This window comes from Tamandua tetradactyla (genome assembly GCF_023851605.1).
Source record: "Tamandua tetradactyla isolate mTamTet1 chromosome 4 unlocalized genomic scaffold, mTamTet1.pri SUPER_4_unloc_1, whole genome shotgun sequence".
Taxonomy (NCBI): Eukaryota; Metazoa; Chordata; class Mammalia; order Pilosa; family Myrmecophagidae; genus Tamandua; species Tamandua tetradactyla.
In genome coordinates this window covers 130617-142005 of record NW_027518240.1, presented here as the reverse complement: position 1 = coordinate 142005, position 11389 = coordinate 130617, and the positions used below count along the sequence as shown (strand labels likewise).

General features: G+C 37.1%; 1 long non-coding RNA gene across 12 annotated transcripts in view; it reads right to left on the bottom strand.

Moving 5' to 3' along the window:
- Window positions 1-549: 549 nt before the first annotated feature.
- The window catches only part of LOC143672717 (uncharacterized), a 32669-nt gene continuing 21829 nt past the window's right edge, over window positions 550-11389 (bottom strand). For all 12 annotated transcript variants that reach the window (XR_013169962.1, XR_013169968.1, XR_013169970.1 and 9 more), the window contains one exon: window positions 550-3518. This is a non-coding gene — a long non-coding RNA (uncharacterized LOC143672717). The remainder of the gene's footprint in view (window positions 3519-11389) is intronic.

Genomic DNA, 11389 nt, shown 5'->3' with positions numbered 1-11389 from the left:
AGTTTGCAAGGTACAAAGTTTTCTACAGAATATTAATTACACTGTGATAATGATAAGCTCTCTAACTTAGTTTACCACAGTGCACGATACTGCCTCACACTGGATAATGCTATGTATCAGGTGAAGGCGAGGTGGAAGCCTCCTTTCAGACTAGGATGCGAGACGTACAAACCATCAGAAGTAGACACTGAAGGGGCAAGGAATGTTGAATATGGAATTCTTGTTGCCTAAAACAACTGATGCAAATATATAATTTTAAATAGTTACGATGAAGAATTATGACTTTGCATTGCAGTATCTATTACTGGCTTAGTAAATGTAAAACCTTTTTTTTTAAAGTCAAAATTTCATGAAGTCTTAAGTAAAATCATTTTTTATTTTCATAAATAAAAAGATACCTCATTATTAAATGTATGCAACAGGAAGCATCTTTACATTTATTAAATCTCCAAAATTTACAATGATATTTCAAACAGTATTATATAAAATGGGATATTTTAGTCACAGTGTCTCCTTGGCCAAATTAACAGGGTGTTATTAGTTTGTAAGCTGCTGGAATGCAGTATACCAGAATTGGAGCAGCTTTTTTTTTTTTCAAACAGCTTTTAAAAAGGGAACTTAATAAGTTACAAGTTTATAGTTCTAACGAAATGAAAGTGTCCAAATTAAGGCATCCAGGGAAAGATACCTTAATTCAAGAGGCCGATGTGTCTGGAACACCTCTGTTAGCTGGGAAGTCGTGTGCTGACATCTGCTGGTGCCTGCTTGTGCCTGTGTTGCTTTCAGCCTCTGTCCCTCTGGGGGTTCCTCACTTTGCCTCCCCTCGGACGGATTTCATCTCTTGGCTTCCCTTGGCTCTGTCCAGGTTCTGACTTGTGTAACGTCTCATGGTGACCTCTGCTGGGCTCCAAGCATCACTAAACCTCCACGTCAGCATCTGTGTAAGCACTGCTCGGAAGTTTCTGCTGGTTCTGTTGTTTCTGAGGTTCCTCCAAAATGTTTCCCCCCCTTAAAAAATTCCAGTAAAACTAATCAAAACCCACCTGGAATGGGTGGAGTAACATCTCCCTCTAATCAAAGGTCACACCCACAATTGGGTGCCTCACAACTCTGTGGAGATAACATAATCAAAATTTCTGTCCTATAATACTGAATTAGGAGTAAAAGAAATGGCTGACCCCCAAGAGTGAATCGGGATTAAAATGTGGCTTTTCTGGGGTACATAATACTTTCAAACCAGGACACAGGGTATTTATTCTCTGCCCATGTCAGTGCTGCCAATCACTGGTTCCAAGCAATACCACTATTTACTGAATTTTATAGAAGTATTGAACATTCCCTTTCATATATGGGACTACAATTCACAAAAATGTCAATTGTGACAACTTAGTAACCAGGTTAATAAGAACTAGTGCCTAACATAAAATAAGTATGTTCTATAGGCAGGACAATAAGCAGGCATCAAATATTACTTAAAGTTTTGTCAGTAAACGGCTTACCATAAACAGAGCAATGATTTTATGAAATAAGGACTACACAAATACAGTGAAATTACGTAAGATGTGTTTTTCTATGGATAGTCAAAATTAACTATCTGTTTAGTAATTACTCCATTTATTCTGGAAAAGGCAGTCTGAGATTTAAAATGTGACACTTTAAGGAATAATTAGCATTCCTTATATTAAAATGAAACCTCACTGATTCTATAGAGTCTAAGGAATGTAAAGTATGTTATGTGGTTTCAGTGACTATTTGAAAACAATATTGATTCAGATAGGCACAATTAATCTATTCTTTATAATGAAATACATATTCTGATATCAACAGTTCATGCAGATTTTCTTCAAGATAATAGTATTTCTCAGAGTTGCTGTGTGGATTCTAGGCTCAGTACAATGCCTCGTACATAGTAAGCTCTCAATAGATATTTTAATTTTTTTTTATTAAGTGAGCATGTCTCATTTATAACAAGAAAACTGGCTAAAGCCCTGAGATCAAAAGAAGATATATCTACAGACGAGTGACTTTTCTTAAAATATTAAACATCTACTATTTCTTATGTTTGGGTATATACTAAATTAATTCTGCTTTAAACATTACAATCTATTTTAAATATGATATTCTCTCTACGTTTGTTTCCTAAGTATTTGCTCCAGTCTTTGGCCTAAAGCAATACAATTCTGACAGGATGTATATATATATATCCATATAAAAACAATGTATGCTGAAATTAGGTAACAAAAGCAATTTACTGTAACTTCTGTGATTATGAGAACCTTGTGTCTGATGCTCCCTTTATCCATGGTATGGACAGATGAGTAAGAAAGTATGGCTAAAAATAAATAATAGGTGGGATGAGGGGTAAAATAAATTGGGTAGATTTAAATACTAGTGGTCAATGAAAGGGAGGAGTAAGGGGTATGGGATATATGAGATTTTTCTTTTTATTTCTTTTTCTCGGGTGATGAAAATATTCTAAAAATGATCATGGTAATGAATATACAACTATGTGATAATACTCTGGGCCACTGTACACTATGTATGTGTGTGAACATTTGTTAATAAAAAAAAGAAAAGTACAGAGCTATCAGCATATTCAGGACAACATAACTCAATGAAGTTTAAAGTTTGTCTTTCTATCACACAGTTTCTGACATCTTCAAAACACATTTTTATCCTGTCTTCTCTCATTTAGAAACACTAAATCTGTTACGAAGTTCTGTCCTCTAAGTAAAAACCCCATTAAAATAAAGGTACTTGTAAAAACCACCGCAGGTTTATTGAGACTAAAATGAAGCACAGAGCTATGAGAACAGGAATAAGTATATAGAGAGTCTCAAAATATCCATAAATACTGATTTTCCAGTAAATTATATATCCTATTTTTATGTAATGATTTGGTACATGTGATTTTCTGAACTTTAATCACAAATGACTTTTTCTCCAACAGAAAGGATAAATGACTCAAAACATAACAAGTCTGTGCTACAATTAATATAATGATGAGGTGAAATAACTGTCTCTGTTAAAAAACGATTCCTGTCATTCTTCTGGTATAAAAGAAGCAGAAGGAAAATAAACATTTTTTGTGAAGACAGAAAAACGTACCTGAAACCACATGATTCTGACCTATAATTTAATATATTTACCTGAAACTACCCAGAGTTCAAAAAGACCCAACCCCCAAATACAGCATTTAGAGGCATAATAAAATCTTTAGAATGCTGTCCTGATCAGAAAGGAGGCCTGGAAACAAAACATGACACATCTTTACTATATTAAAAATCAAAACAGATAAACTGAAAGTGGATTCCCTCTGCATATAATAAATTATTTTATTGTTTTCAGAGAAATCCTTTTAAGAAGCCTGAAGTCTCATGCTTTACCTTATCTAGTAGTACAGAAATTCAAAGGGCACATTTTATCAATGTATTTTAGGAGACATACCATCCAGTGTCCTTCTGAGGTTTGATATCTGGTTCTTTCACAGGTTTTACTTCTTCTGGTTTTGACTTGGTCTATAGAGAAAGAAAAATGCAGTATAAGTACCTCAACCAAGATTTGGAAAACAGAGTAGAACTTTTCGACTTCAGACTTTCTAAAGACACAATTTTAAATTACCATACAACATTGAGACTAACAAAGCTGTTTCAGAAGCTACACATCAATTCAAGATCTAATTGGAAAGGAGCATTTTAGGTAAGATGAAAACCTACATTTGTAGAAAAAAAACTCAACATGATGATATTCCTACTCCACATTCTTTCTGAGGAGAGAGAAGGTGAGTGATTAATCTATGAAAATAACTTATAAAGTAACAGTCTGTCTCTTAGGACATTATTGTAGAGGGTCAATAGGATCCAAAGATGGTTACTTTACAGAATAATGGTTTTAGTTTGGGAAGGTGAATGCACACACACAGAACTTCAAGGAGCAATGGCTGCAAAATCATTCCCATGCCTTTTGTCACAGACTCCTAGTATTCCGGTAGTTCAATCCAAAATTTTCCACTTACCTACCACTGATTTAGTACACAAAGATGCACTTAGATATGAATAAATAAAAGCAGCCTTATTTTACCCTAGATGATTTTATGGAATATTGAAATTGAGTCACATAATCAAAATCCCTGCACCCTGCTAAAGTAAAAAGACAGCATTGCTACAGTATATTAAACACGGATGACCCATCCTTTTTAGAGCCTTTCCCCTGTACTCTTCTTAGGAGTGCACTGGCAAGTTGTAAAAAGGCAAGATAATGTCTTGAAAACAGTGGTAGTCAACTACATAGAAAGTTAAGAAAAGGCCTAGACCAAGCCCTCACACTTGGGGTTTGTTCATATGAAACTTATCTCACAAAGGCTAGGCTAAGCCTACTTAAAATTAGGCCTAAGAGTCACCCCCAGAGAACCTCTTTTGTTGCTCAGATGTGGCCTCTCTCTCTCAGCCAACACCACAAGCAAACTCACTGCCCTTCCCCTCTCTACATGACTCCCAGGGGTGTAAACCTCCCTGGCAATGTGGAACAGAAATCCTAGAATGAGCTGGGACTCATCATCAAGAGATTGAGGAAACCTTTTTGACCAAAAGGGGAAGAGAAAAATGAGACAAAATAAAGTATCAATGGCTGAGAGACTTCAAACAGAGTTGAGAGGATATCCTGGAGGTTATTCTTGCACATTATACAGATACCACCTTTTCATTTAAAGTATACTGGAGAGGCTGGAGGGAAGTGCCTGAAAATGTAGAGCTATGTTCCTGTAGCCATGTTTCTTGAAGATGACAGTATAATGGTATAGCTTTCACAATATGATCGTGTGATTGTGAAAACCTGGTGTCTGATGCTCCTTTTATCTACGGTATGGACAGATGAGTAAAACATACGGATTAAAAATAATAAATAATAGGGGGAATAAATGTTAAAATAAATACAGTAGATTGAAATGCTAGTGATCAATGAAAGGGAGTGGTAAGGGGTATAGAAAAATAGGGGAAACAAAGGCTAAAAGATATTGGGTAGATGGAAATACTAGCAGTCAAAGAGAGGGAGGGGTTAGGGGTATGGTATGTATGAGATTTTTTCTTTTTTCTTTTTATTTCTTTTTCTGAATTGATGCAAATGTTCTAAGAAATGATCATGGTGATGAATATACAACTATGTGATGATATTGTGAGCTACTGATTATGTACCAGGAAGGGAATGATCATATGGTAAGAATGTTTGTCTCTGTATGTTGTTATGTTTAAAAAAAATTTTTTGTAATTAAAAAAATTTCTAAAAATGATCACCATGATTAATACACAACTATGTGATGATACTGTGAGCCACTGATTGTGCACCATGTATAGTCTGCATGTGAAGATATGTCAATAAAAATAGTTCAGAAAAAAAAGACAAAGCCTCGAGACCTTAGCTCAGAGAGTTCTACAACAGATTACATGAGGCAGAGTAATTGATGAATTTGTCATTTAGACAAACATATATATCTAACTAAAATAGAGAAAAATAACAAAATGTAAACTCTGTATTTTCTTTTTAAACACTTATGATTGGAAGGATAAAAACCCATCCCATACAGTCATCCTTGTGTCTCTTGGTCACATCAAATGCAGCCAGTGCTTCCAGCATCCAGGGTGCACTTATAGGAGAAAATTCAAAAGGTACAGGCTCTACAAGACCATAATTTGCTTTGAGTTCCAGTGTGGGGCTCCCAGTGGAATTTTTTAAAAAGTAATTGCCAAAAGCAATTAAGTAGCAATTCATTTATCTATTCAGTAACTATTTGAGTTCCTTACATGTTCAAGGCCTTGGGGAGAAGACAATGTAATGATGGGTAAAATAGAGAAGCTTTCCCTGCTTCATGTATGTACAACTGAATAGGTAAGACAGACAAGACACACCATGAGTTACAATGCATTGTAACCAAAGCAACGATGGATACATGCAGCGCCTTGAGAACACAGAAGCGGGGCAATTAAACCAGATGTGAGGTTTCAGGGATGATTTCCAAATGATGAAAGCTGTACCCTAGGCATGAGCGAGTAAGTGAAAGGAGCTCAGTAATTTTTGAATAAAAAAGTAATTGCACCATAAGCCAGAAATAAAAAACAATTATTGATGGCCTCCTTTAGAAAATGCTTATAAGAAAACAGGGGCCTAGATTGTAAGCTCTTGTGGCAGAAACATTTAGACCAGAGTGGTAATTATTATTTCTGGATTTGGAGAGGCTGCTTTTTTGGTTGGTGTTTTCTTTTCTTTGCATGGGCAGGCCCTGGGAAGCAAACCCGGGGCTCTGGCATGGCAGGCGACAACACTGCCATTGAGCCACCACTGCACCGCCCAAGGCTGTCTTATATATGTATAATCTTGTATTTAGATATAAGAACGAAGCTGATAAGGTTGGGATTAAGGTAATTCAGAACACAGAGGTTAAGGAAGATGTTGTCTATATTTTAGAACCGCACCTACTCTTTGAGACCAAAGGAAGAAGGGTTTATTTTATCTGGAACCTAATTTTCTGTGGTACATACTCTAATTCAACCTATTTATATAGTTCATTTGGAACAACTGAAAAAGAGGGAGCCCATAATAAGAATGAGAGCCTTTAATTCTGTATGGTTTAATGTAATGTCTGGATACATCCTAGAATATAGCAAGCAGGTAATCAAAATGTATTGGCAAAGTCCCTTGAGGGATGGGAGAAAAAAATACGGAACTATTAACTTTACCATCAGGGAATCCCCTGATACTGTGTCAAACATCGGGGATACTGTGTCAAACCCAAATCAAAAGGCCAAGCCCTGAATCTTGAGGCTTACTCTTGTGAAGCTTATGTAAGTAGTGGAGAAGCTTAGCCTACCTATAGGCATACCTAAGAGTTACTTCTGGAGGACCTCTTTTGTCGCTCAGATGTGGCGTCACTCTAAGCCCAGGTCTGCAAGTGAAATCACTGTCCTCCCCCCAACATGGGACATGACATCCAGGGTTGAAGGTCTCTGGCAACATGGGAGATGACCCTAGGAATGAATCCAGCTCTGGCACTGTGGATTCAACAATTCCATCCTGACCAAAAGGGGAAAAAGAAGTGTAACTAATGAAGAATCAGTGGCTGAGAGAGTTCAAATAAAGTCAAGAGGATATTCTGGAGGTCACTCTTATGCGAGCTTCAGTTAGACATTATATTATAGCTTGCCAAACCCCAACCAAAACCATTCCAGCCAATCCTAAAGAACACCTAAGGCTATACATAAGATTCTTCAAAGGTTTTATGTACTAGGGTAAATTTCCATATACCTACAGATGGGTTCCTGGACAGATAAGCCCTGAAACCAAGAGGGGCCAGCCTCTCCAGAACATCAGCTAGTTCCATCTCCCTACCCCTTATTATTGACAGACCCTTCCAACATGAAAAAGTTCAAATGGCCATAGCCCAAATACTCCTAAAGAGTGGGAAAGATCAAAGGTGATGGTGGAATTATACAGAGAAGGTAGGGTTTAACAAATGAATATAACTGTTGAATCATTAAATTGGTATTCCTTTTAGTTTTCAGTATTTTAGAGCAACTAGAAGTAAAAAACCTACAATTGTGGAATCGTAACCATGTCAAACTCGGAAATCTGTTCTACAACTAATTGTTGTGCTGTGCTTTGAAATTTATTTTTTATATATATATAAATTTTCACACAAAAAAGAAAAAATGGACTGTATAGATAAAAAGTATTTATTCCTTCTGCACAATTCTTGGATTGAGCAAGCAGCAGCTGCCCTTGAGATTGAACTGGAGGAAGACATGTATAAGGGAGGAAAAGCTGACCAGCAAGAAGAGCATCGGAGACAAAAGCAGATGAAGGTCTTGAAGAAGGAGCTGCGCCATTTACTTTCCCAACCATTGTTTAAAGATGACCTGAAAACCAAATATCCAACTCAGTCTGGCAAGCTACCTGTGGTAATGTCTGTCCAAAGAAATGGTGAGTTTGCTTTGAGCTGCATCTCCAAACAGAAGAAGCAGCAGCAGCCAAGAGAGCAGCAGCAGCAGCAGCAAAAACAGGAACAGCCACAGCCAAGTACAAGTGCAGATTAACTGCCCCATGTGAAGGTGTGTTGGTAACAGCACAATGGGGTCTGCTGTGTTCTTTGCTTGTATGTAAAAAACTTTGTTCCCATTTGTTCATTTCATTCCTTTACCAACCCCTGTTATAAAAATTACCTTTCCACCCCAACTTCTCCCACTTCACCTCACCCCTGCCCCATAGTGGAAAAGACCTCATGCAGGTTTGTATTGTTTTGAAATAAGAATTCCACTCAGAAGCTTATTTCTGTATTCCAGTGTTAACATTCTTCTTTTGTGTTCAGCTTGACTTCATAAATTAAAAACAATGGTCGGAGCCAGTATGTCACCCTGCTTTTTTTTAGCCAGAAGATGAGGAGAGTAGGGGGCAATGGTGGTGGTAAGGTTTGTTTCCTCCTCAGTTATCTGTGTGAAGCCTCTGTGCCAGCACAGTGTAGGTCCTCTCGATAGAGTGAGAACAATGTCATAGTCCTGTGGCTGCAGGATGCACGTGGGCTTGTATCACCCTAGTGGACAGTATAGTCAGAGCAGGAGGCAGAGAGTTTTGCCATGCACTATAAAATCATTTTTGCCCAGGTTAAAAAAAAAAAAGTATTATTCCTTCTAGCTTCCTATATTCTGGAGCAGCTAGAAGGAAAAGTCCGAGTGGATGGTATGGTAGTCCAAGACAAACTCTGGGATCTGTCCTGTAACTGCTTGTTGAGGAGTGCTCTGAAAACTATTGCTTTTTCCTTTCTTTGTTTGTATATATGTTACATCATAAAAATTAAAAAAAAATTTTTAAGTAATTCCATCGCTATAATTTGGTTCTAAAATCGTAGATCATCTTTTTCGACCTACTTTAGTTCACAATGGCACTGACTGCCAGTGAACATTACAGAAAGCTGCCTATTAATTGTAAAATGCTAATGATGAGTTTGGGGAGATGAGAGATCTGGCATTAAAGGGTTGAAAAGGCAGTAGTTAACACTGCTTTTAGGGTTACATATATTTGCATGAACTATGTAGAAACACATTTTCATATGAAGATATTTTCTCCATTTCACAGAGTATACAGGCTCCAAACTGGATAAAGTGATCTAAAGTTACATTTTAAAAAGTATTAGAAGACTTTTAGTTCATGTGTTCTGATACTAAAATCAGAATGTCATTCAAGTCTAAACCTCAAGCATTTACACACATCTTAAAAACCTCCTTTATATGAAGTAAGTTATTTTCTTATAACCAAGTTTTTTTTATATATATAACTTTTTTATTATATAATATATTGTATATACAAAGCAAAGAAATAAGAAAGCAATAGTTCCCAAAGCACCCCTCAACAAGTAGTTTCAGGACAGATCCCAGAGTTTGTCATGGGCTACCATACGATCCTCTCAGATTTTTCCTTTTAGCTGCTCCACAATACAGGAAGCTAGAAGGCATAAATATTTTTTATCATCACAGTCTACTTTTTTTTTCTTTTTGTGAAAAATAACATATACACAAAAAAGCAATAAGTTTCAAAGCACAGCACCACAATTAGTTGCAGAACATATTTCAGAGTTTGACATGGGTTACAATTCCACAATTTTAGGTTTTTACTTCTAGCTACTCTAACATACTGGAGACCAAAATTGATATCTCAAAAGAGTCATCAATTTAATGATTCAGCCATCATATGCATTTGTTAAATCCTATCTTCTCTGTATAACTCCACCATCACCTTTGCTCTTTCTATCCCTCTCTTTAGGGGTGTTTGGACTATGGCCATTCTAACTTTTTCATGTTGGAAGGGTCTGTCAATAATAAGGGGTCAGGAAATGGAACTAGCTGATGTTCTGGAGAGAATGGGCCTCTAGGTTTCAGGACCTACCTGGTCCAGGGACCCATCTGGAGGTTGTAGGTTTCTGGACAGTTACACTAGTGCATGGAACCCTTGTGGAATCTTATATAATACTGTGGGTGTTCTTGAGGATTGGGTGGAAAGGTCCTGGTTGGGGTTTTGCAAATTATGATAGGTAGTAATGCCTAACTGAAGCTTGAGTAAGACCAATCTCCAGAGAGGCCTTTCGACTCTATGTGAACTCTCTCTGCCACTGATACTCAATTAGTTTCACTTCTTTTCCCCATTTTGGTCAGGATGGAATATGTTGACCCCACGGTGCCAGGGCCAGACTCATCCCCGGGAGTCGTCTCCCACATTGCCAAGGGACTTTTCCCCCTAGCTGTCATGTCCCAAGTAGCGGGGAGGGCAATGATTTCACTTGCAGAGTTGGGCTTAGAGAGAGTGAGGTCACATCTGAGCAACAAAAGAGGTCCTCCAGAAGTAACTCTTAGGCATAACTATAGGCAGGCTAAGCTTCTCCACTACCAACATAAGCTTCACAAGAGTTAGCCTCAAGATCAAAGACTTGGCCTACTGATTTGGGTTTGACACAGTATCCCCAATGTTTGACACAGTATCTGGGGATTCTCTGATGGTAAAGTTTAATAGTTCCATAGTTTTTCTCCCAACCCTGAAGGGACTTTGCCAACACTTTTTGATTATCTGCTTAATATATTCTAGGATGTATCCAGGCATTACATTAGGCTATACAGGATTGAAGGACGTCTTTCTTATTCTGGGCTCCCTGTGTTTCAATTGTTCAAATAAGCTATACAGATAGGTGAGTTAGATTATGTGCTACAGATAATTTCAGTTCCAAATCAAATAAACCTTTCTTCCTTTGATCTCAAAGAGTATGTGTGATTCTAAAATATAGAGAATGTCTTCCTTACCCCTGTGTTCTGAATTACTTTAACCCCAACCTGATCAGCTTCATTCTTCTCTAAATATCAGGATTTTCTTATAACTAAGTTTTAAGCTACATAATGGGATTGGTTAAAAGATGACGGCGTTTCTTTGATTTGTTGTTTAAGATAATGATAACAGATGTGACTAAGAACTTCAAAGTAAATACTGATTATTTCATTATCTAGTCTAAAATTTTTCCTTAATATAACAATGCAAAGAGAAGCCTAGCCCACCAATGTCAGAGACATAGATTATACTTTGCTAATACTCATTAACTCTGTCCATCATTGAAACTTGTATAAATCCAACACAGGCACACACATACATTCATATATCCTTTTACCAAACATGTCTCCAACCTGTTTCCCCCCTCCCCCCATTTCCTACTTTGCTGTCTTTGTCAAAGTTTTATCATTTCCTCTATAGACTTTAGCAATTTCTACATAAGAAATTGCCCAGCAATTTCATCTTCCACACCACAACTACAGGAACATTTCTGTAAATTCAAATCTAATCAAGTCAGACTTATCTGACTTATCTAATC